Here is a 25,260-nt window from a genome sequence, read left to right as displayed (position 1 = left end):
CCTCCCACCAAGCATGAAAACCTGAGCTTGATCCCTGGGATCAGCATGGTAGAAGGAGAGAATCGACTCCTGCAAGTTGTCCTCTCACCTCCATGTGCACACCATACATACATACATACATACATACATACATACATACATACATACGTATGTATAAAAATGAAAGAAGCCTTGGGACAGAGTGACAGGCCAGTAGCAGTAGGAGACACAGAACACTATGCTCTGGAACCTAGTAGGAAGGAAAGGGGAGGGGAAAGGGCAGGGACCCAAGGAACAGTTAGTTCCATCAATGCCACTGTTCTGTGGAGTGCAGCTATCCAGATAAACACAGCCTAGCACAGCAAACTCCTCATTCTACGTAAATGCAGCAACAAAATCACTCCTCTGTGGATAATTGTAAACAAACCACTAAGCCCTAGACGGACTCTTCAGAGAGGGATGTTTTCCTCCTCCTTCAGAGAAGATAAACAGGTCATGCATTTTTACCTGTAGGGTCCTGACTTATTCAGCCAGGCAGCGATCCCAGCACTCGGGAGGCAGAGCCAGGTGGATTTCTGTGAGTTCCAGGCCAGCCTGGTCTACAGAACAAGATCCAGGACAGGCTCCAAAGCTACACAGAGAAACCCTGTCTCAAAAACAAACAAAAATTTCCACTTATTCATGGAAAATCTATGAAGAAAGATAAGAGCAAGGTATAAAAAGGAGGGAGAACCGCCGGGCGGTGGTGGCGCACGCCTTTAATCCCAGCACTCAGGAAGCAGAGGCAGGCGGATCTCTGTGAGTTCGAGGCCAGCCTGGACTACAGAGTGAGTTCCAGGAAAGGCGCAAAGCTACACAGAGAAACCCTGTCTCGAAAAACCAAAAAAAAAAAAAAAAAAAAAAAAAAAAAAAGAGGGAGAATAGTTATAAATTGTTTTCCAGTAAAATGGAGTGAATCAGGACAGGCCTCATAGGAAATAAGATCATCTCTAGCCAAAATCCTCCTGTACAGTCTTTTCTGTCCATAGAACAAGCCAGAGGCAGACCTCAGCCAGGGGCCTTTCTAGAATTTAAGATGTTTTCTGGTTCTCTCTTCTCTCACAATAAATACTGTAGAAGGCCGTGCAGTTGGTTTCTAAAAAACCTACCCTTCAATGACCCATGCCTCCACGTAATTTTTGCCTGTGTTATTCAACTTTCTGTTACTATAACAAAGACCTGACAGCTGGCAGGATGGCTCAGTGGGTGAAGTACTCACTGCATAAGCCTCACGGTCTAAGTCCGCTCCCCAGAACCCACATGAAGGTAGAAAGAGAAAAGTGGCTACATAAAATAGTCCTCTGACCTCCACATGCTCACCATCACACACACACACACACACACACACACACACACACACACACACACACACCACCCCACATACACAAAATAACAAATTTTTAAACCTTGAGAAACCAACCCATAAACAGGAAAGGTTTAAATGACTCACTGTTTTTTAAGCTTCCGGATTGTTTTGGGCCTGTGATGGTACATCACGGCAGAAATGGATGGAGGAGCAAAATTGCTCACCTCATGGCCAAGAGACAAAAGGGAAAGCAAGCAAAGGTTGGGGTGCCTCAGTCTCCTTCACAGTTGTGCCCTGAGAGACCCAAAGTCCTCCCAGTAGGCTCTAGTATCTCAGCTCTCTACCACTTCCTAATTGTGTCTCAAGCAAGCATTTTTTTTTTTTTCCAAGACAAGATTTCTCTGTGTAATGGCCCTGGCTGTCCTGGAACTCTCTCTGTAACCCAGGCTGGCCTCGAACTCACAGAGATCCGCCTGCTTCTGCCTCCCAAGTGTTGGGATTAAAGGTGTGTGTGCCATCATACCGGCTTACACAAGCAAGCTTTTGCCCATGGACCTTTGGGAAATACTTAAGATACATGCTATAGCAGTGACCTTGTGGAATCCCCTCCATTGTGCCAATGGCTGAAGCCACTGGCCTGCTTCTAGCTCACAGAACACAACAAAAGTGAAGGGTTACATCAAGTTCTAACACTGTGGCCAAGACCTTGCTCACCAAGCTCTCCCTTGTCTGCTCTTTCTGCTTGCTCACTCTGACAAACCCAGCTCCGGTGTCCTCCGGCGTGCCACAGAGAAGCTCGTGCAACAGGGGAGCCAGGGAAACATTTTACTTGCTCTGTAGTGTACTAAACTCCTTCAGAGCTTGAAGTTCAACCAACAGAAACGTGTTCTCTCAGTCCTGGGGGCCAGTAAGTCAGGAGCCATCTCTCTGGGTCAAGACCAAGATACTGACAAGGGTGAGACGGAGGCTCTAGCATACCCTTGCTCTTCAGCCTCGGAGTGGCCGTCCACACCCTGTCACTCCCGGCTCCGTCACTCCGGTCTCTCCTTGTAGACACATCGCCTCCCTTCTGTGTCTAGTCGCCGTCTGCATCCCACCTGAAGCCAATTCTGGCAGACAAGAGCCCTCTCCGATGGTTGGAAGTACTCACCTCATCTGGAAAACACCAGCACTGGGTTTAGGATGAAACACGCTTCCCTGGTATTCATAAAAGCGTGGGTTCAACCTCTAGTCGAACAATAATCATCATCATCACCCTCATCTCGTCAAAAAAAAAAAAAAATCCTTCATGATAACATTGTGGTACATGTATTTTATCATAGTAAGAAAACTTTTTTTTAAAACACCACCATTTAAGATAACCATTCCCACAGTCCAGAGATTAGGATCTGCTGTCTTTGGGAGTCACTATCAGGGGGGCTGCTATGACTTCTGGCCAACAACTAGGAAGGAACTAAGGCTGTCCAGCACCACTGAGGAACAGAGCCTGCCCAAGTCCACAAGAGAGGGCTGGGAAGCAGACCCTTCCCAGTCCAGCCTTGAGATGACTGCATCCAGCAGCATCCCCAGCCTCAGCACCGCAGCATGATGCTAAGCAATACTGAGCTTCTCGACCCAGAAAAAAACTAAACTATGTCTTACTTTTAAGCAATTAAGTATTGGGAAAGTTTATTATGCAGCAACAGATAAGTAAGAATTGTTTTGCTCAAGGCTCATACAAAGCTAATTCACTATGTTCTGTGCACATGTTTTTAGCATGACAAGCTAAAATTACTTAACTATTAGATACAACCTGCTGTGACAAGAACACACATGTGCTACAGAATTAGACAAAGTCCACTGAGCCAGAGTGAGGTGTTCACTTCTCGGAGCTTTGTTTCTATTTATGTTAGGTGGAGAAAATAATACTTTGCCAAGTTTATTGTTGATGACATTTAATAAAAAGACACATGACTTAAAATACCTTCTCAAGATTTGCTATGTATTCAGGGTTCAATAGGTCGTAGCCCATGTCAGGCATGGTCCAGCTGTCTGTCATCCCAGCTCTGGGGAAATAGAAGCAGGAAGATCAGGAGCCCGAGGAATCATTCTGTCTGAAAACCAAACCAACAATAATTCCAGACTGAGCATGGTGGACACACTTATAATCCTTGTGCTCAGAAGGCTGAGGCAGGAAGATTTCAAGTTCAAGGCCAGCCCAGGCTGTCTCATAAAAACAAAAGCAGAGAAGAGGATGAGGAAGAAGGAAGAGAAGGAAGAAGGCCTACATAGTTTGTAGGGAGCATAAGAAAATACACATTTTAAAATAAAATATCATGGGATGTATTTTAGATTTATCAGCTTAAGAGTTTTTAGAGAGATTGTGCCAAGCCTGGTGGCACAAACCTGTAATCCCAGCATTTAGAACACAGAGGTAGGAGAGTCACTCACTGTACGTTGGAGATTAGCCTAGTTTTAACAGCTCAAAGCCAGTCAGTGTTACACAGAAAGGCCCTGTCTTACAATAACACACACACACACACACACACACACACACACACACACACAAGTTTTGATGAAATTATGATTTCCTCAAGTCAGCTACTTTGTGTTATTTTGAAATGTTAAAAATATCTAACTCCTGCAATGGACATCATGTCCGTGGGCTATGCCAACACACAGTGGGCACCTTTTATGTCCTGGTTGGTTTTTTTTTTTTTTTTTTTTTAACTCAACACAAGCTAGAGGTATCTGAAAAAAGAGAAACACAATTGAGAAAATGCCTCCATAAGATTGGCCTGTAGGCAAGTCTGTAGGGCATTTTCTTAATTAATGATTGATGCGGTGGGCCCAGCCCACTGCGGGTGGTGTCATCCCTTTGCAGGTGGTTCTGAGTTGTGTAAGAAGGGCTGAACAAGCCACAAGGAGCAAACCAGTAAGCAGCATTCCTCTGCGGTTTCCGCTTCTGTTCCCGCCCTGGCTTCCCTCAGTGATACACTGTAACAATGATGTGTAAGCCAAAAAAAAAAAAAAAAAAAAAAAAAAACCCTCCCCAAGTTGCTTTGGGTCATGGTCTTTATCGCAGCAACAGAAAGCAAACCAGGGCTTTTGGTATGCAATCCTGTAATTAAAGGCATCGAGTCAGCAAAACAAAGGAATGAAGAAATCAAAAGCAAATTGGTTTAGCCAGAGCCAGTGAAACACTTATTGATGGTGAGAGGTGATATAAGCACTTCATCTTAATGAGAGCAGAGGAATAAAGGACCTTGAGACCAAGAAGGAGCCTGGAAAACAGCTCAAAGATTAATGGCAGGTCCTTTGTTTGTGACAGGACAGAGAGGCCAGGTCATGAGGCAGTCAGGAGAGACAGTTTCAGAAACACTTTGTGGGTCATGAGGCTGAAGGTTAATAGTGAGGATATTGAACGAGGGAGGAAGCTAGAGAAATAAAAAAGGATCTCTCTCCTCTCTCTCTCTCCCTCCCTCTCTCCTTTTCTCCCTGCCTCTCTGCCTCCCTCCCCCACTCTCTCCCTCTCCTTTAGAGCTGCAGGCTCATCCCTACACTTGATAAGCACTGATGGTCTCACCTCACCCCAAAGAATCTTATTGGATCACCCAGATGACGTGCTGGCCTCAGAGATGCACTGCCCACAGCCAGAAACCATCTGGCTTCACCGTCTTTGCTACCAGTGTGTTGCTCCTCATTTAGTAGGAGAACCACTGCTTACTGTTGGAAAGAACAAGGATGTGTAAGAGCTTTCTAAGGGACTCTGCAGAGTCTGGTAGCACAATTCAGTTTCTCTCTAACGGTGTTGGTAAGCGGGAACGCAGAGATGAAACACTGGTGACCAGATGGAGCCCTTCAAGGCATACCCAAAGTCCACACTGTCGCAAACATTGCCTAGAATGCATGAAGACTTAAGTTTTCTTTTCAAAGAAGAGAATAGAAACCAAATTATTCCTTTCCCAAGGTGTTATGTATTTGCTGGCTTTTTATTCGAAGATTTCCTGTTATCGTCAAGTTTTCAGACCCTGGGCTCTTCCGTAAGCCTAAAAAGGATTGCTGTGGCCTTCATTTGTGTGTATAGAGGCCGTTGTTTTCATTCCTTTTGACCTTGACCTCTGCCAGCCTGCCCCTCCCTCCCAGCCAGCCAGCAGGCAGCCCATCCAGAAGCCCTTGCAAGCGGCAGTTACCTGGCAACAGTGACATCCGCATTAACAGGAGGAGGCAGCAGTGGAAAGCGACTGCCTCTTCCTGAATGTAAGTGGGGAGAGGAAGGGCTGACAATGCTTCTTTTTATCAATGGCTTTTCATCCGCGCACGCACACACACACACTCCCTCTCCAAGTCCAACCCTCAGTGTCTAAGACTGGCTAGTAAAAATAACCTCCAATTGGAGGGTTAATAACAGCCCCCAAAGATTCACGTGGAATCAAATATTTGGAGAGAATCTCCATCATTCTTCCCCTGATTCAGATGTAGAAGGTTCGAGAGTCTGTTGGGGTTTTCTTGGGTTTTTGGTGGGGTTGTTTGTTTGTTTGTTTGTTTGTTTGTTTGTTTAGACAACATGTCTCAGGCAACCCAGGCCAGCATTGCAATGTAACAACCAAAGGGAACTTGAACTCCTGGATCTCCCTGCCTCTGTCACCAAATGTCTAGGATTACAGACGTGTGCCACCATGCCCGGCTAAACAGATTAGGAGAAGGGCATTTTGTTTGGTTTTATGCAGTGCTAGGGATCGAACTCACGGCACTTTGCATATCTAAGTGCTCTACACTTGAGCTACATTCCCAGACTCTGCCCTCAAGAGACGTTTAACCCTTTTTCCATCTTTCTGTGTGTTCTGATCCCATCCAGTAACGCATTTTGACTACCCAACTATCCTACGGTAATAGAATCCTAAGTGCTGTGTACCGAGAATTGCTTGCCTCAGAGCTTGCCTCCCTAACCACAGATGGACAGGACAGCAGGTACTACAACAGAGTGATGACCAATAGTCTAGCTCTGCAATGAGCACTCTACAGACATGTTTAACTTTCAAAATTGCCCTATGAAGTTGGTAAGAGCATTATCTCCATTGTTCAGATGAAGAAAACTGAGGTTTAGAATGAATGATAATAGTTATGTATCGATTAAGAATGGGGCCAGGATTTGAACTCATGCTTTTAACTGCTTTTGTACGTTGCAAACGGTAAAAGATGGTGTGGTTAGCTAAGAGGGAAGCTGGATGATAAGGTAAAGATAGAAATCACCAAACTCAAGAATGAAAGCATAGGGGCTGGAGAGATGGCTCAGTGGTTAAGAGCATTGGCTTCCCTCCCAGAGGACCCAGGTTCAATTCCCAGCACCCACATGATAGCTCAGACCTATCTGTAACTCATTTCCAGGGAATCTGACACCCTCACACCAATACACACAAAACAAAGTGAAATAAATTTAAAAAAAAAAAAAAAAAGGATTGTAGCTAGAATTTTCCTGCCTGGCTCACAGTCAGGACAAATCTCTCTCACCTGCCAGTCCCACAGCCACTCAAACCTGACCAAGTAAACACAGAGACTTATATTGGTTACAAACTATATGGCTGTGGCAGGCTTCTTGCTAACTGTTCTTACAGCTTAAATTAATACATTTTCATTAATCTATACCTTGCCACATGGCTCGTGGCTTACCGGCATCTTCACATGCTGTTTGTCATCGTGGCGGCTGGCAGTGTCTCTCTCTCAGCCTTCCACTTCCCAGCTTTATTTTCCTCCTTGTCCCACCTATACTTCCTGCCTGGCCACTGGCCAATCGATGATTTATTTATTGACCAATCAACAACACACTTGACATACAGACCATCCCACAACAAAGAATGAGAGAATAAATACCAATTCTACTAATGTCATCTAATTAATATTCAAAGATGGGGCTGTATACTAAGATAGCCTCTATGATTTCCTTTAGCACAGACTTGAAAAATTATTTAAATACCACAGGTCTTAGGAAACATTAATGATCACCTGCTATGACGGTGACCCCTAATGAGTCTATCATCCTGTTATTCAGTAATCAAAAGAGAGAAACAATGTGATTATGAATTACATGACTTGGAATAATGACCAGAGTGAAGTCTAAACTTGGCCATGCATTCACTGGTGATCTGGGAGAAGTTAACTAGATGAACGTATTTTGAGCCTCTATCTTACACAAAGTCCCAACTTAAGATTTAAAGAAATAAGATTATGGGGCTGGAAAGATAGCTCAGAGGTTAAGAGCACTGGCTGCTCTTCAAGAGGTCCTGAGTTCAATTCCCAGCAACCACATGGTGGCTCACAGCCATCTGTAATGAGAGCTGGTACCCTCTTCTGATATGCAGGCATACATGCAGACAGAACACTATATACATAATAAATAAATCTTAAAAAGAAAGAAAGAAACAAAGAAAGATTACTAAACTTGGGCCATGTCTGGATGTAGGTCGAAAGCAAGGGAAATTGCAAGTTCTTTTCTGTGTGTTTCTTCTCCATAGACTAGAAGATTAACAGCAACTTCTTGCACTTGCTGAGGACATCAACAAGATACCAGCTGTTAAAAACAGTTAAATCAACTGTTATATAGAGTTAATGGGTGATAATTGCAAAGACAGAACCCTTCAGATAGCTCGTAGATATTACTGTGGTGATTATCTAGGTGTCATGACCTCTACCAACCTCTTCATCTCCCATTAGCTCTTGGTCACTTTTCTTGGCTAAGCAATCTAAGTGTTCCTATCCCAGGGCCCTTTGCAGTAATTCAAATATACTTACCTCCATTATTATCTACATTTCATTCAGATCTTTATTTAAAGGTTATAAAGGAGTGTTCGAGATGATGGATATGTCAGTTACCTTAATCTGATTATTAGACCTTGAATATGTATGGTCTTGAACTATCTAATATCCAGGCTGAGAAACAGAGAAATAGCCTCACAAAAACAGCAAAGATAATTTACTCATGGTGTGCTTTTGTTTGTTTGTGGATTTTGACAGGAGTCTTTTGCTCTGTCAACAGAGAAAAGGGAGAATTAACAGAATAAATAAATGCATAAAATGAAATCCCTGAAGGACTTATTTACTTACTTAAGAGAGTCAACTGTTTTCAGATACTCCAAATTAAACATTGCTTACTTCTAATCTAAATGTGGACCAGGGAGCCTAGAACTCTGCCATGCTGTTTACAAGTCATCCTCTATTTACTGAAACAAGATCTTGATCAGACAACTCTGGTAGACACAAATCCATGCACTGGTAGTCTCGAAAGTGATTTAAAAAAAAAAATCTTTTATTATTTTCAAGCATTTCATAATTGACTCCACCAACCAAATTGGCTTTTGCCTTCAATTATTTGAAATTCATGAGATGTTTGTGCATAGATAGGTTCTGCTAAAAAAAAAAAAATTAAAAAAATTTTTAAAAAGCTACTAAGTTATCTGCCATGTTTAATAGATACCCATGTGTAAGTTAGAGCACAGGCTAAGTGCTTTGAAAAGGAATGGTGTAGCTATAAGTTTTCTCATGTCCGCCTGGCCCCGCGATCCCACAACTGCTTATAAAATAATCACTCAGGGGCTTAATATTATTTACAAACCGTATGGCCTATAGCAGACCTCTTGCCAGCTAGCTCTTATGTCTTAAATTAACCCATTTCTATTCATCTTTGTTTTGGCACATGGCCGTGGCTTTACGTCCTGGCATGTTACTCCTTGGGCGGCAGGCTGGCATCTCTCTGTCTCTGCCTTTCTTCTTCCTGTCTCTCTCTCTTGGGTTTCCTGCCTGGCTCTACCCTGACTCGCCATAGGCCAGAGCAGCTTCTTTATTAACCAACCATAGCAACACATATTCCCAGCGTACAGAAAGACATCCCACAGCAGAAGGGAACCTCTGCTCACGAGGTATATCTGGTCTCCAGCGCTGGGAGAGCGGCAGAGCAGAGCTTCCCCGGCCTGATTGTACCTGTGTGTTGCAGACGCTTCCATTACCAACGCAGCTTCCTCCATCCTCTCAACCAATGTGAAACTCGGTTATTATTCTCTATGACAAGCTCACATGTACATCCGCCCCCCTGCACTGACCTTGTAGCCCTGGTTCTAGTGTGGCCCAGTCCTCTAGTGTGGAAGAGGGGAAGGCTACCACTTCTTATACAGGGTAAGCAAGCTCCTCAAATGACTAAAATGGTTTTCTTGCCTAAAAATGCTTCCCTGGGCTGAACAACTCTCAAACCGTCTTACAGACCCTCCTCTCCTCCACACTACCACATTGCTGCCACACCCATTTTCACCTGTGGAATCATCTGCCAATGGACCGTTGTTCCCCAGGACAATTGTGCAATGTGCTCATTTAACTGTGAGCCTTCCCAACGCATTTCGGTGAAGGGAGGCGGGCTATCCGTGAATCCTGTTAATTGCTGAAATAAATGTAAACACAATGGACACGATCTTGTTGGGAACTAGAAATGAAATCTTCTCTAATTAGAGGTCTGTAGTTTGCTCATATTTGTGGTCAAGGACTGTTCGGAGCTAAAATGAACACCCCCATTCAAACAAAGGACAATTGGAACAAAGGAGCTACAGCTCCTATCTTTAGCGCATTCATTCAAACGAGGGTATCATGAATGGAACCAGGAGCACCACAGCAATTTGGGCAGCTGTAGAAACCAAAATAACAATACCAAGCTACTTTCCTCCAACTTGGCGCTTTCCCAAGAAGAAAAAGTAAATTTCAGCGTTCTTCCCATTGAAAGATCTCGCTGAGAGGACGCTCTGTGTTTCCAAGGCCCTTCCCGTGTGGTTCATTGGCGCTGGAACCGTAGTGGAAAATTCAGTCTGTTGTAATCAAAGTCTTTGTGCCCCTGAGGACTGTGGTCACACCGACTGTAGCTACTAGTTTGTGTCTAAACTAGGGGGTGTCTCTGGGCCAAGAGCAGAACAAGCAAGAAGCATCAAGCAGTTCCTTTCTAGCAGGAAAGGGAGCACAGAGAAGCAGTCACAGTCTGAGAGTTCATCCACACACCGCACATATCCCATTCCTACCATTTTCAATGTGTAGCTTTGAAGGAATTATATAACCAGGAGGCTCTGAGTGAGCTGGCACATATATGTCCTGGCGTATGTGGCGATCAGAGGACAGCTTGCAGGAAGGTTCTCTCTCACTATTATGTGGATCTTGGAGGCCTGAATCAAGTCCTCAAGCTTGGTAGCAGTTACTTTTACCCGCTGAGCCTCTTCTTGACTGCCCTGTAGTCACCCATTTGTTATTTGTCGATTATTACTAACTAAATTGGTGAATGGACAAACAGAACAAAGAGTATAGTATGTGTGTCGGGCCGGGGGTGGTTGTTGTTGTTGTTGTGTGTTTGTGTTTGAGACAGGGTTTCTCTTTGTAGCCCTGGCTGACTTTGAACTCACTATGCACCAACAGGCCAGCCTTCAACTCATAGAGATCCACCTAGCTCTGCCTCTCAAGTGCTGGGGTTAAAGTCGTGCACCACCACATCTGACTTAACTCTTGGATCTGTTTAAGGATGCTTTCTCTGAGCAAGAGCCAAATGAACTGGCTATTGAGACTGTCAGGCCCTCCTTCCTGGACAACAATAAAGACATGGTGTTTTAATTACTATTCTGCTGCTGTGAAGAGACACCATGACCACAGCAACTCTTGTGAAAGAAAACGTTTAATTGAGGGCTTGCTTACAGTCCATTACCATCATGGCAGGGGGCACAAGAGCACACAGGCAAGTGTGGAGCAGTAGCTGAGAGCTACATCCTGATCTGCAGGCTTAGAAAGAAAAACAATGGGCTTGGCATGGGCTTTTGAAACCTCAAAGCCCACCCCCAGTGACACACCTCCTCCAGCAAGGCCATGCCTCCTAATCCTTCTAATTCTTTCAAATAGTGCCACTCCCTGGTGACTAAGCCTTCCAAATACATGAGCCTACGGGGGCCATTCTTTTTCAAACCATCACAGGTGATATCAGTTCTCACAGCAGATTTTCCATTTCCAGTCTCTTTGGAGAGCAATGTCTTTTTTTTTTGTTGTTAGTTAGTTAGTTAGTTAGTTAGTTAGTTAGTTAGTTAGTTAGTTGGTTGGTTTGTTTTGAGACAGGGTTTCTCTGGGTAGCTTTGGAGCCTTTCCTGGAACTCACTCTGTAGCCCAGGCTGGTCTTGAACTCACAGAGATCCACCTGCCTCTGCCTCTCGAGTACTGAGATTAAAGGTATGCACCATCACAGCCCGACAATTAGGTTGCTCTTAACTTTGGTCCAAGAGACTTCCTTTTAAAATGGACAGCAATTAATGCAGGGACTCATGATTGGTCAAATGCTGAGAACACGTGACGATTGTCCAGCCCTACCTAACACACACACACACACACACACACACACACACACACACACCCCACAACTGCCACCATCAAGATTTGGGAAACATCTCAAAAGAGGAGTAGGAAGAATGTAAGAGCCAGAGAATAGAGAAGTGGACCGTGAAATGCTGTCTTCTGGACATGCCATGGCCATTGTTCACAGCAGCTGTAGTTACCTGCACATGATCAAGCCAGTGAATCCTGCATGCCTGAGGACAGAAAAGGCCTTACCCCTAGCTGAGGAACTACTGGCATTCAGTGGCCTGGGGTGGAGGTGGGGGTGGGTTCTTCAGTGCAGCTGCTGGTAAGTTTCTATTCCTTGGTTTTCCATAACTGAAGCTAGCAAAACAAAAATGGCATCTGATGGAGAGAGAGCTCAGTGGTTAAGAGCACTGGCTGCTCTGCCAGAGAACCTGGGTTTAATCCCCAGAAGCCCCATGGTAGCTAACAAACCTCTGTAACTCCAGTTCCAGGGCCTCCAATGTCCCCTTCTGACCTCCAAGAGCACTACATATACGTGGTATACATGCACATATGCAAGCAAAACACCCAGACCCATAAATTCATATATATATATATATATTTCATATATATGTATATGTGTTTGTGTGTCATCTGAGTAATACCCTGATGCTATGTAACATCGCATAACAATATTTTTATAATCAATAATGTTGATTTGATGATTTTTTGCTACTTTTTGGCCTACATTCTCTCTGACTTTGTTCCCCTTGTTAGATACCTATACTTTCTCACATTCAAAAACATGCATCTGGGGCTGAGGATGTAGCTCAATTGGTAGAGTCTAGATTACTAAAAAATAGGAGCAAATGTCACTACCTAAGTCAGGCCTGTTTTGGCTACCACAGAGTATGCCAATCAGCAAATCGATTTTCTCCAAAGAGGAAGTTTACTGCAGGTCAACCAGTTGTACGGGGAGGCCATCCAAGGCCAAAAAGGCTTTCATAAGATGATGGAGGGATGAAGAAGCAATAAAGGAGACAAAATCTCTAATCCTACCTACACATCCTTAATCAATCTTCAGATCTCTTCATGGGATGCATGAGACGAGGCTGGGTGGTGGTGGCGGCGGCAGCGGCGCACGCCATTAATCTCAGCACTCGGCAGACAGAGGCAGGCGGATCTCTGTGAGTTTGAGCCCAGCTTAGTCTGCAAAGCGAGTTCTAGGACAGCCAAAGCTGTTACACAGAGAAATTCTATCTTGAAAAAACAGAAAGAAAGAAAGAAAGAAAGAAAGAAAGAAAGAAAGAAAGAAAGAAAGAAAGAAAGAAAGAAAGAAAGAAAGAAGAAAAGAAAAGGAAGGAAGGAAGGAAGGAAGGAAGAAGAAAACGCAGGTGAAGATTTTTATTTTATATGATTAAAATAAAGTCACTCATATAGTTATGTCAACCACAGGCAAACAGGCAATGGTCTCTACAATGGTGGCTTTTCAGTCCCTTAACAGTAGCCTAGGCAACCATTATATCATCATCACGACCCACACACTAGAGATGTTATCTCCAGAAAATTAGTGAGAGATTAATAATGTAACCTCTATTGTGTGACAAAACTTTCCCAGGGAGATGCTACATACTCGTCTACTCACCCCAGATAGCCACAACAGACCAAAGTATGGATACCACCAAAGTCCAACTTGGTGAACCATGAGTTTTATTGGGATTACTTACAGGAAGATGGGTGAGGGGTCACATACAGAAGGAGACATGACTCAAAGACAGCTGCATCACCAAGGCCCACCCCAGCACAGGTGACAGCTCACAAAAGCTGGGAACCTGGAACACACTGCACAGCCTGCAGGTGCCTCAACAAGTTGGAAAGTATCCTTTCCAAGTGACTCTGGCCTGAACCTCTTCCAAACAGCTAGGCTGGTTTCTGCTTCTTCCAGGTAGCTGGTCTGGTCTGAGAGTCTTCTTTGCAGCTCAGCTTCACTCCCCCCAGAGTTAGTCTCTGCTTCTATTGCTTACTCTGGCAGGGAATGCCCTAGTTAAATCTGGCCAGTTTCAGGAACTTCCTGAAGCTACTTTGTTTACCTTCCTACTCAAGGAGCTTGTCTACAAGAGGGATTGTTTGAATCCCTGAGGAAACTGTTGCACAACAGCCTCCAACATCAGTGATTTTTAAAGTCAACTAAAAGCAAGTAAAGCTAGAGAGTTTCTTCAGTTTTCCCATAGTTCCACAATCTTCAAGAAGATTGGAAATTCTTATCCTTAGACTCAGTCTACTCTTCAGCAATGTATTAGACTATGTTGTAGGAGTCTGATTTGTTTATTTGCTTTAAATTTGAATTTGGATATCTTGGGATGAAGATCAATTCTCCCGTTTCTGTAGTCCCCACTGTGCATACCGTGGTGCTATTCATAAAATCTACTCATTCATGTCATCTGTCTGAGAACTCAGAAGCACTTTTATCTGATTCTTGTCCATCCTTCACCCTATAGATGAGAAAATTCAGATTCAGAGAGATCCTAACCAATCAAATATTGAACAGTTAGTGACAGAGACAGGACTTTCAACCAGTACCCCTTCCCTCCATCCCACTTCCTGCCGCAACAAAGGGCTGAGATGAGCCACCTAATGAGACATTCTGAAGGAATCTCTCTGTATCCTTGGTAACCACAGGAACTGACACATCAATCAGCTATGCTCTGGGACAGCCAGTAAATCAAGGTCCTGACACAAACAAGCCACAGGTGGTTCCTCCCAAGAACAGCTTTTCCTAGCGTGGTTAGTCCGTTCTCTCAAAGGATGCTTGGTCAGATGGGACAGTGGCAGCTTTGTCCCTTCATCAGAATTTCCTCCCATTGTGCATCTACAAAGGGAAACTGACTGTGCCACAGAGTGACTAAGGAAGAATGCTAAAGTTGGAACTGGGGACAATCCAAGTTGGCGGCCACTGAATTGGGAGAGTCTGCGCTGCTTCATGTTGTTCCAGCCAAGTGACTCAGTGGTTGAAATTTCCAGCAAGACACCTGGAAGCCACTTGTCCTTTTTACTAAAGACTCATTCAGAGGGTTAAAAAAAAATGTAATGGTGTTCATTTTCCATCACTCTATTACCCTGAGCACCAGATTGCTGCTAATTCAATGTGGTGCTGATTCAGTCTGCATAGCACTGAAGCAACATTCTTCTGGCAAAGCTATTTATGTCCCAGCATCATTTGAAAGGCCCTTTGGATCTTTTCTGAAATGCTCAAGTCCCAGAGAGGCAGCTTGAGCCCAGGAAAAACTGCACAGGGCAAAGGTCTAAAGAGGTCATGTCAGAAAGACAACCAGACCACTTGGGGTCTTGCCTTCAGGCTTGGGTATGGGTCCCCTTTATCCCCAAATTTTCTTCAGGAGGAATTTCTTCCAAATCACAGGGCCACAGATCACCTCGGACACATCCCTTGCTGAACGTAAGCAGAAAGAAGCTGGAATGACAAGTCGGCAGGCGTTCAGCAACACTTCACACTCACAAGCAGCCTGGTGGAACTCGGTCATCCTGTGGACCTCAGTTTCCCCAGATAAATAGTGTTTGTCCCACATTGAAATGAGCCAAATGAATGGTGGACGAGGATCATTCCACAGCAGTAGTTATCTGGACCCCCAGCACGAAGCCAATAGAGAGACAGTACCATGAACCCATATGCTTGGTGAGGAAGTCCTTTGGCCAGCCACCCACCGTCTCTTTCAAAGGAGTAGTGGTCCCAGCAAACAATCACCCAGCAGGAAGAAAATGAATCAAATGCTGTCCTCGCCTCTCCCCTCCCTCCCAGAACTCCCAGGTGAAGGGAGCTAATGAGGTGTTTGTGGTGAACTTGGAGCTCCTGGGAGATCAGTGCTATATGAATAGAAAGTGTCATTATGCTGCAAAACACTGGAGAATGGCTTCCCCAGAAGTCATCATGCACCTGACAGGGAATAGATGAAATAATTTCCTTTCCCTTCTTCTGCTGTCTGTCTAAAAGCTCCTTAGCCATTTACAGAGGATTTAATCCACCAGTGGACTGTCCCCATTCGAAGACTGCAGGGCTAAAGTTAGTACTGACCTGAACATGACAATCACAAGGGAGAACGGGCCGGAGTTCCTCGCTGCTGCTGCTGCTGCTGCTGCTGCTGCTGCTGCTGCTGCTGTTGCTGCAAACTAAACACCTGCCATTTTGGGAATTTCAGAGACACAACCTTGCACCAAGGGTTCTCTTCTGAAATTCTGTGCAGTCACAGCAGACTTGGGAAAAACCTGTGGGGCCCTTCTCCCCATCCCTGCTTTCTGTTGCTTGACTTTCAGGCCCTATTCTTACACAACTACATGGACCCTAGCAGGGTGTAACCCGGGCAGGGTACATTGTGCCCTCTTTCATACAGATCCTATTTGAAGGCTCCAGGGAAGTCTTGCCAGGTACTCAGGCAGGAGTTTTACAGATGACAGACCCACTTCTTACCCATCAAACTGTTCCATGGAAGTAGCTTCCAATGGCAGTCCTCATTTTGCTCTACTTCTGGTGGATGTGACTGCATGGCCCAGAGAGAAAGGGCCAAGATGGGGAGTGAACTCTATCATACTCTAAAAGCCCAGCACTTGAGAGGCAGAGGCAGAAGCATCATCACAAGGTCAAGGCCAGCCTGGCTGGTCAACAGAGCAAGTCCAGACCAGCCAGGGTTACAGAGCAGGACTCTGTCTAAAACAAAAGAAGAAGGAAAAGCACATGGGTGCATATACAGTCTTATAATTGAGCATTTATGGTAAGAGTCAGAAACCTACTTGAGCACTTAAGTAAACTGAGGTCGTATTATAGGGCTTCTCATGGTATGATAAAAAAGACTCCCAGGGAAATGCAAAAGCCATAATAGGCTTGGAAATCTTGAAAATAATGAGTGGGAGAGAGGATTTGGTTAGAAAGTACTCTCAACACTAAAGTAGCAAAGGCTCAATGCCTTTTTTACAGAGAAGTCTCCTCTGCATGAGTCATCTATGGGCCACCCCACCACTGCTTCCTGCTCCCTCAACAGTGAGCAAATTCTTTCCAGGTTGCTTCACTGTAGTGTCACTGAGTGAGAATCTGAGTGGCTGAGTGTCCTCTGTTTTTAGCAGATTGCTGGTGATGGCCTGTGGAAGAGCTTTCCTAACTGTCAATCAGGGATCCACTGGTCATGGGATCTGCTCTAAAAAGAGGACAAGTGTGATTGCTAACCTTGGTTGTCAACCTGATTAGAAATGCCTAGGAGATTAGTGAAACACACTTCTGCGTGTGTCTGTGAGGCCATACCCAGAGACAAGCAGAATATGGTGGCTCTGATGTGATCGATGGTTCGATGGTGGATTAAAAATTTGAATAGACTATTGAGAAATGATGGACGTCTGAAAAGTGGAGCCTAGATAGAAGTGTGTTGGAGGGGTGTCTTTGAAGGGTCTGCCTTAGCCTGGCCCTCTCCCATTACCTCTCTCTGCTTTCTGATCTCTATGAACTGAGCAATTTTGCATGCCCCACCTTTCTATTCTGACGTTCTGCCTCCCCATGGCCCAGAAACAGCAGAGTCAGTCTTCCAGACTGAAACCACTACACCTACAAGACTCCTTTTTAAATTACTTCTCTCCAGCCTTTGCCATACTGATGTAAGACTGATTGCTCCAATGGGGTTAACTGTTATGATGAACTTGCCCCCCCAACACACACACACTCATACACACACACACACACACACACACACACACACACACACACACACACACCCTGGTCTACAAATAAGGCAGTAGCAACTCTCCCTCAGAGCAGATGAGCACAGGCTGACCTGGTGAGGACTCACATAGATCCCAGGGCACTGCCCGGTTTGAATCCCACTCCTTGGGCAAGTCACTCGGCCTCCAGGTGCTTCAGTTCACTGATTTGCAACCTGGGAGAAATAAATGAGGGTGCTAAAAGAACTGGTTCGAGAAACCGTGTGGAACTCTCAGAATAGCAGCTGGCCAGCACGGCACTCACCGTGTTCTCCAGTGTGGGGCTTCCAATCTCCTGTGACTATGGCTCCCTTGGGGAGTTTGTTCAAATGCAGATTCTGATTCTGGAGGTACAGAGTGAGATTCGAGCTCCTGTGTGTCAGTGCTTCTGGGTTTTGACCCGGACTTTATAAAGCCAAGGTCTACTCTCCAGGCTTAAGAAAGAGAAGATAGATAGACTGACTTTATAAAGCCAAGGTCTACTCTCCAGGCTTAAGAAAGAGAAGATAGATAGACCGACTTTATAAAGCCAGGGTCTACTCTCCAGGCTTAAGAAAGAGAAGATAGACCATTGCTGGGGCGGGGGGGGGGGGGGGGGGGGGGGGGGGGGACAAAAAGAGTGAGAAGTTTGAAAAAATTAAAAAGTATAACAGCTCAAAATAAGAAAGGACTTAGTATCACTTAGTATCAATTAAAATGGTCTTTCAAAGGAAATATATGGGCTGCTCTACAATCCAGAGCACGATCCCACCTCTCACTATTCCCTAACCTCCGAACAGGCAAGACCAAACTTACCCACAAGACACAGGAGGCAAGGCCCTGGGACCCAGGACCCTTTAGGATACCACAAAAATGTTTATATTTTAATTTTCCTTCTCTTAAAATCAGAAAAAATATTGCTATAACTATAATATATCAATGAATGCAGACAAGACCAGAGTTGATTTTATAATCATACAGTCATAAAATACAATTTTGAATATTTTTGTTATGAATACATAAGAAGCTAGAGTCCAGACAACTCTTTAAATGGCCATGACCGACTGTTATCACAGCACAGATTCAAGTGTGAAGTAAAGGATGGAGAAGGGAGGCCTTGAGAGTCCCTCCGGCTTTGAAAATCAATGTTTCTTTAAGATTCAGTGGCCACGCTCTGCCAGCTAGATCTGTTATCTATAAACACACACCTGCAAAGGCTTGCTTGCTTCCTGCTCATCTCAAATCCTCACACGTAGACCAGCATTGCTCATCACTGCCAGTGAGTTATCGCAGGCCACCCCTGGCTTTATAATCCGCCTATGTCTTCTCTGTTTGCTTCCAAAATAAAGAAATTATAATTCCCATTGTTACAAAATACACTTGATTCCAGACACTGCAAGCATTGTGCAGACATTGCCTCATTAATATGTACATCTCTTGGCTGAGGGAAATGGAATTTTTCCGTTTTGTTTTTACTTTTAAAATGACAAATTAACCCAAAAAAAAGATTAAATGAGAACTGTTATTTGAAATGTAATCAAGGAGGAAAAAGAAAAACTAAGTCAGTGGTGATGGTGGTGATGATGAGGAGAACAGTGAGGAGGAGGAAGAGGGGGATGATAATGATGGTGGACAGCATCCCATGGGCACTTAGAGATCATCAAGGCAGGGAATCTCACCCATCGGTATAAACTGAATTTACTCATGTGACATTACGTGAGTGCCTGGACCTCACTTCACATCTTCATCCTTGAAATGCCCGGAGAGCAGAAAATGAGTCTGTGCTTTGGAAAAGCTCCCCATAGGAGCCCACTGTTAGGAGCATTTAACACCACCTTGTGCAGGAAAAGACGCAGAAGGGTGGGAAGAACAAGCGAAGAGGAAATGGGTTGGCCCCTGTGGCTTCAACAGAAACTGATCAATTGTAGACACGGAAAAGATCCTTCAAACTTAGGGGAAGACTGGTGAGTGCGAGCCATAACCTGGGTAAAACTCACTTTGTAAATGGGTATTTTCCCTTCTACACCCTTAAATACTGGGGAGCTCACAAAAGAGAGACATGAAGAAGGTAAGGAAGAGGCATGTTAAAATGTATGTCTGGGGAATACTTGCATGCCTGGTGCCTGAGGAGGCCCAAAGACGGTGTCAGAACCCCTGGAACTGCAGTTAATACAGGGAGTTGTGAGCTGCCATGTGGGTGCTGGGGATTGAACCCAGGCCATCAGGAGAAGCAGCCAGTGCTCTTAACAGTTGAGCCATCTCTCCAGGTCCCAAGTAGAGGCTTCTAAAAAGGAGCTTTAAGCTGAGTCCTCAGACGTCCCTACTTGCTAAGGCATTCAGGGAGTCCTCAGACGTCCCCACTCACTAAGGCGTTCACCAATGGAAGTCAAGTCATCTATGAACTTGAACTTAATGAGGGGGGGGTGTGTGACGGCCTGACTTCCAGTCACCTTTCACCGACATTGCACCTTTCCTTCGTGTGACTGTAGGCTTCACACTTGAGTAGTAGTAACCTGTGACTGACACCTGACAGAGCTATTTTAATCACAGTAGGATTGAGGTAACGTTATCAAATATTACTTACAATCACTGTTGCTTTGAAATTAGTGGTGATGGGGCTGGAGAGACAGTTCAGAGGTTAAGAGCGCCACCTGCTCTTCCTAGAGGACCCGGGTTCAATCCACAGCACCCACATGGCAGCTCACAACTGTCTATAACTCCAGTCCCAGGAGAAATGACACCTTCAAGTTCCAGGGGGTCTGACACCTTCACATAGACATACATGAAGGCAAATCATCCATGTACATAAAGTAAAAGTAAATTATTAAAAAGAATAATAAATATATAAATAAAAAGAAATTAGTGGTTATTAGGCCCACTTCAAGATCTGGTTATTTCTTGCATTAATAATTAAGATATTATATACATAATATTTTTTTTTAAAACACTGCACCGGGACAGGTTTTTGGAGACTTCATCCTTGAGTCCTCAGACGGTGAAACAAGTGACATTTTGTTCCTGTTGAACCCAAACTATTGTGCTGTGTTGACTTCCTGACTACCGTGCTTTGAAAGCAAGGGCTAGAAGCAGAGTAAAAGGAGAGACATGGAAAGTGTAAAAAGGGGGAGAAGAGGGAAAGAACAATGGGAATAAAGGAGGCAGGAAGTGGAGAAGCCGGAAGTAGTGAAACCGAAAGTCGCGAAGCCGGAAGTGCGGAGAACGGAAGAATCAAAGGTACCCAATGAACATCGAAAGCAGACACTTCCCACCACACCCAGGCCTGCTCCGTCCCATTGGAACCTCTTCCTTCTTAGAATAAAGCTTCTAGACATAACACACAAGGCATCTCGGCATGGGCTCCCACATGCCAGGCCACGGACTGGCGCTGTTCTGAGAAATCTCTCCCTAGACCCCAGAGAACTGGGAAAATCAATGATCAATGACCAGCTCTATTACAAAACTAATACTCTTGGCCTCAAAGAATGTTCTGTGGTTATGAGTTTCCTTTTCTCAATATTAAAATGTTCTTTCTTTTATGAAACAGCATCGATACTAGATAACATTTTGTTTTTATAATTTAATATCTTTGCTTAGTGATATAAATGTTTAAAAGCCTTACATCTGTTCCCCAGTTTTAAAATTTATTTTTATTGTTTTGTGAAATCCAAAATGCTGGGTGTCCTGCCCTATGCAGCTTGCTTTATTCATTTTTTTCCTTTATAGACGAATTCTCAGGAGGATGCTGTAACTGCCACTCCAACATGTTACCTTAGAAGTATGGAGCATCAAAATCTAGAGTAAGACCTGGGTTTGAGGGCTGGAGAGATGGTCCAGCATTTAAGAGCACTTACAGAGGACCTAGGTTCAGTTCCCAGAACCTATATAGTGGTACACAACCATCCAGTTCCAGGAGATCTGATGGATCTTTGGAACGCCTCAGACTCCTGCACTCACATGGAACACAGAAATACACACACACACACACACACACACACACACACACACACACACACACACACAAACATAATACTAAAAAAGAAAAAAAGACCTGAGTTTAGGAGCCATGGAGATGGTAAAGGTTCTTACTACCAAGCCCAACAACCAAGTTCAATGCCTGGGTCATTCATCCTTCATGGTGGAAGAAGAGAATCATCTCCTGAGAGTTGTCCTCTGACCTCACACATCATGGTGTTCTACCCACACACATACACACACACACACACACACACACACACACACACACACACACACATACACACACACACACACACACACACACACACACACACACACACACCCCCCAATATTAAGCGTAAGTTTTTCTAAATACCTGGATTTGCCCACTGGCTCTGCCATTTTTCACCTGTGTTACCTTGGGCAAGGCACTTGAGCTCCCCTTTCATCCATAAAATATTATTTTCTACCTCCTGACAGAGCTGAGGCACAACGTGAAACCATGACTATGAAGGCACCGTGCATGGTGCTAGCCATGGTCACTTTGTCACGGTCGTCCAGCTCTGCATGGCCAGTAGTAGAACTTGCCAGTGTCCTTGTTTCCACTGGGATGATTCTCCACTCAGTGATCTTCAAAGTGCCACTTAGTGAATCTGCCTGGGCTGGAACTTCCTATTTAGTTCAAGAAATGTTAACAACCGCTGATTTAATATTCCTGGAAATTATATATAACTCTACTCATGAGGGAACATCAGACAAAACCCAATTTTTGAGTGACATTATAAAAAACAACTGACCTAAATTCTTTTAAAATGTCAAGGTCATGAAAAACCAAAGAAAGACCAGAACACCACTCCAGATGTATAATTCTGGAATCGATTCTAAAGGGGAGGGTGGGGGCAGTATTACCAGTTTTTAAAATAGGGACAGTTGGGAAAATGTGAGTAAAGCATTAGATAACAGTGTGGCAGTGTAAATATCCTGAATGAATTTTCTTAGAATAATATACACGAAAACTTCTAAAGACAAAAGGGCATAACCTGTGAAATTTGTAATCATATGAGTCACAAAAAAATAGTCATCCCTCAGTATCCACCATCTTGAGATTGATTTCAGGGTACCCACCCATGTCCACGTCCACAGCCTTATCAAATTATGAGGACGTTCAAGTCCTGTTCATGGACAACCTACGCATGTCTCCTATGCCTTAGATTCCATCTAGATGACGTGTAATATGTAATAGAGTGAGAATGGGATTTAGGCTAATCATTATCCTGTATTGTTTAGGACTATGAAACAAGGGAAAAGTCAGCATACATTCAATACAGACATAATTCTTTTTAATGCTTTCTATCAGAGGTACTTGAATCTAAGGATATAGAATGCCAAGAATCAGGGACTGACTGACTGTGTGTGTGTGTGTGTGTGTGTGTATGTGTGTGTGTGTCCTGAGATTATGTAGCACTTCACAGTTTACAATAGTCTTTCACTCTATTGCTCATTTGATTTGATTTTCAGTGGTTCTTCATGTGTTACTATGAAGCTAGATCTTATAGGAGGATAGAGAAGAGTCGAGAATTTCAGACAGGAGAACCAAAATTCATAAACAGTCTTCATCTGAATTATCCTCCTAGAATGTATTTGTTTACCATGTCATCTTGTAAACATGAAGGGGTGTGACTTTATGTTGGGGGCCAGACAGTGACAAGAGTGTGGCTCTTTACTCATTTTACTCACTGCACACAGACCAAGGGAGGCAGGCCCCTAGTTTTCATCTCAGGGACCGAGATCAACCAGGGAGCCATCACGTCCACATCACCTCACACTCACCCAAGACCTGATGCCAGGCTCCATGAGGGGAAAACTCAACAGACATACCCCTATGTTTAAGTCTCTCTCTCTCTCTCTCTCTCTCTCTCTCTCTCTCTCTCTCTCTCACACACACACACACACACACACACACACACACACACACACACACATCCCCCCTCCGTCAGTAACTTGATTGTGCTGAATATAGGAGCTAAATTACAGTCAGTTTGATGAGACCTAGGCAGGCAGCAGCAGGATTTGATTGACTGTGCCTCAGCATTCCCTCTCACATATTTCTAATATCTCAGGACCTGGAAATAGCAAACATTGCCAGACCGCAATTAGGGGACAGGGTGCAACCCAGGCGCTGACCATCCAGTGCGCCCACAGGCGATCGGGACAGTGGCAATGGGACAGGAGCTGCCTTACTGCTGTCTTTGCTACAGGATGCAGGCAAGGAAGATACCAGTGTTGTCAATATCCAGTGGCTTTTGTCAGTGTGGAGAGGTGTAGGGGCAATGCAGGTGGGCAGACTTCATGACCCACTGTCCAGACAACTGGGTGAGACCAGCTTCCTAATCCTGCTTTTCTGCTCCCTACATCACAGCCATGCCACCGTATCATGGAGGGATATGCCAGGAGAAGCCTTTGTCTGCTGCCCTTCTTCACAGGGACATGGTTGTCATTTGCTTATGGGTCTCTTCCGAAGTGCTCTGGCCTAGACTCTACCCTTCATAACCCTTCAAACAACTTTCTTTAAAAAGAATTTAAAAATATGTGTATTTTTTTCTTTTTATGTGTGTGTGTGTGTGTGTGTCTGTGTGTGTGTGTGTGTGTGTCTGTGTGTGTGTGTGTGTGTATCTGTGTGTGTGTGTGTGTGTCTGTGTGGATGTTTACCACAAGGGCCAGAAGAAGGCATCAGATCACTTGGAGCTGGAGTTGTTGGTAGTTGTTAGCATTCCCACCTGGGTGCTGGAAACTGAACTTGGGTCCTTTGCAAGAGCAGGGTGCTCTCTTAATCACTAAAGCATCCACCTAGCCCTTGAACCACTTCCTAAGCAACAATTTTCTTTGTGTTTTAGAAAACATCGTCGCCAGATGGTGGTGGCACATGCCTTTAATCCTGGCACTCAGGAGGCAGAGGCAGGTGGAGCTCTGTGAGTTCTAGGACAGCCAGAGGTGTTACACAGAAAAGCCTTATCTTGAAAAACCAAGAGGAAGAGAAAGAAAGAAAGAAAGTAGAAAGAAAGGAAGGAAGGAAGGAAGGAAGGAAGGAAGGAAGGAAGGAAGGAAGGAAGGAAGGAAAGAAGGAAGGAAAGAAGGAAGGAAAGAAGGAAGGAAGGAAGGAAGGAAGAAAACACCGCCTGATTTTTCCATGTTTTTCAGATATGGAGAGCAAGTAGCATGGTCTAGAGCTCATATGAACTCTCACACAACCAAATACCATGACTGGGATACTCATGCACGTCTTCCATGAGCACTGAGCTGACTCAGTGCGTCTCGAATGACCTGCCTGGTTGTATGACATAGTCCTGAAGCCTGGGTGATGCTCCTGCACAGTCTATTTGTATGGGTGCCTAACAATGAGCAAACTCCACCAGTGAGTACTCAAATTATCATTCCACAGCGTCCTCTCAGGGAACTGAAATTAACTTCTCTGCACTTTCAATGCATTCTGTTTTCCCAGAGAGGGGAATTCATCTGACAAAATGAAAGAGTTCATGTTCATTCTCCGGGCTCTATACTGATGGATGGGAAGTCAGAACAAGCAAGAAAGTAGAGCCTCCGATCCAAAGTCTCGTAGACAAGCAGGCCCCCTCCCCAAAAGATGAAAGGAGAAAGGAAGTACTGACAGCGGAGAGTTAACATCTGTCCCTTCACCATCCACAGGATTTTGCTCAATTTCACAGCAGGCTTCTTATCACCATCGTTTCCTGGGTGTTAGGGACAAGGCTCACACGGAATCAGCACTGCCTTGTAGCTCCCAAACACTCTGTGGAAGCACGGAGCTCCTACCACCTGCCTCCTTAATGCAGAAGCAAGTCCTTTTAACCACTGGTAAAATAACACAGCTCCACAAGGTGAATGATTGCCAATATTTTTTTCCACTCCCTAAA

The 25,260-nt window shown here is 44.5% G+C and overlaps 1 long non-coding RNA gene across 1 annotated transcript; it reads right to left on the bottom strand.

Annotated features, from left to right (window-relative positions):
* Positions 1-916: 916 nt before the first annotated feature.
* LOC128109417 (uncharacterized) lies at positions 917-5,610 on the bottom strand. The gene is made up of 3 exons (XR_008217812.1): positions 5,497-5,610; positions 3,288-3,417; positions 917-2,479 (listed from the first exon to the last, which is right to left on the bottom strand). It is a non-coding gene; the product is annotated as an uncharacterized LOC128109417 (long non-coding RNA).
* Between the last annotated feature and the right edge of the window lie 19,650 nt (positions 5,611-25,260).

Source organism: Peromyscus californicus, unplaced genomic scaffold, assembly GCF_007827085.1.
Source record: "Peromyscus californicus insignis strain IS unplaced genomic scaffold, ASM782708v3 Scaffold_14__1_contigs__length_90479793_seg_2, whole genome shotgun sequence".
Lineage (NCBI taxonomy): Eukaryota > Metazoa > Chordata > Mammalia > Rodentia > Cricetidae > Peromyscus > Peromyscus californicus.
Note: the sequence above shows the minus strand (reverse complement) of the source record. Positions and strands in the feature narration are given on the sequence as shown.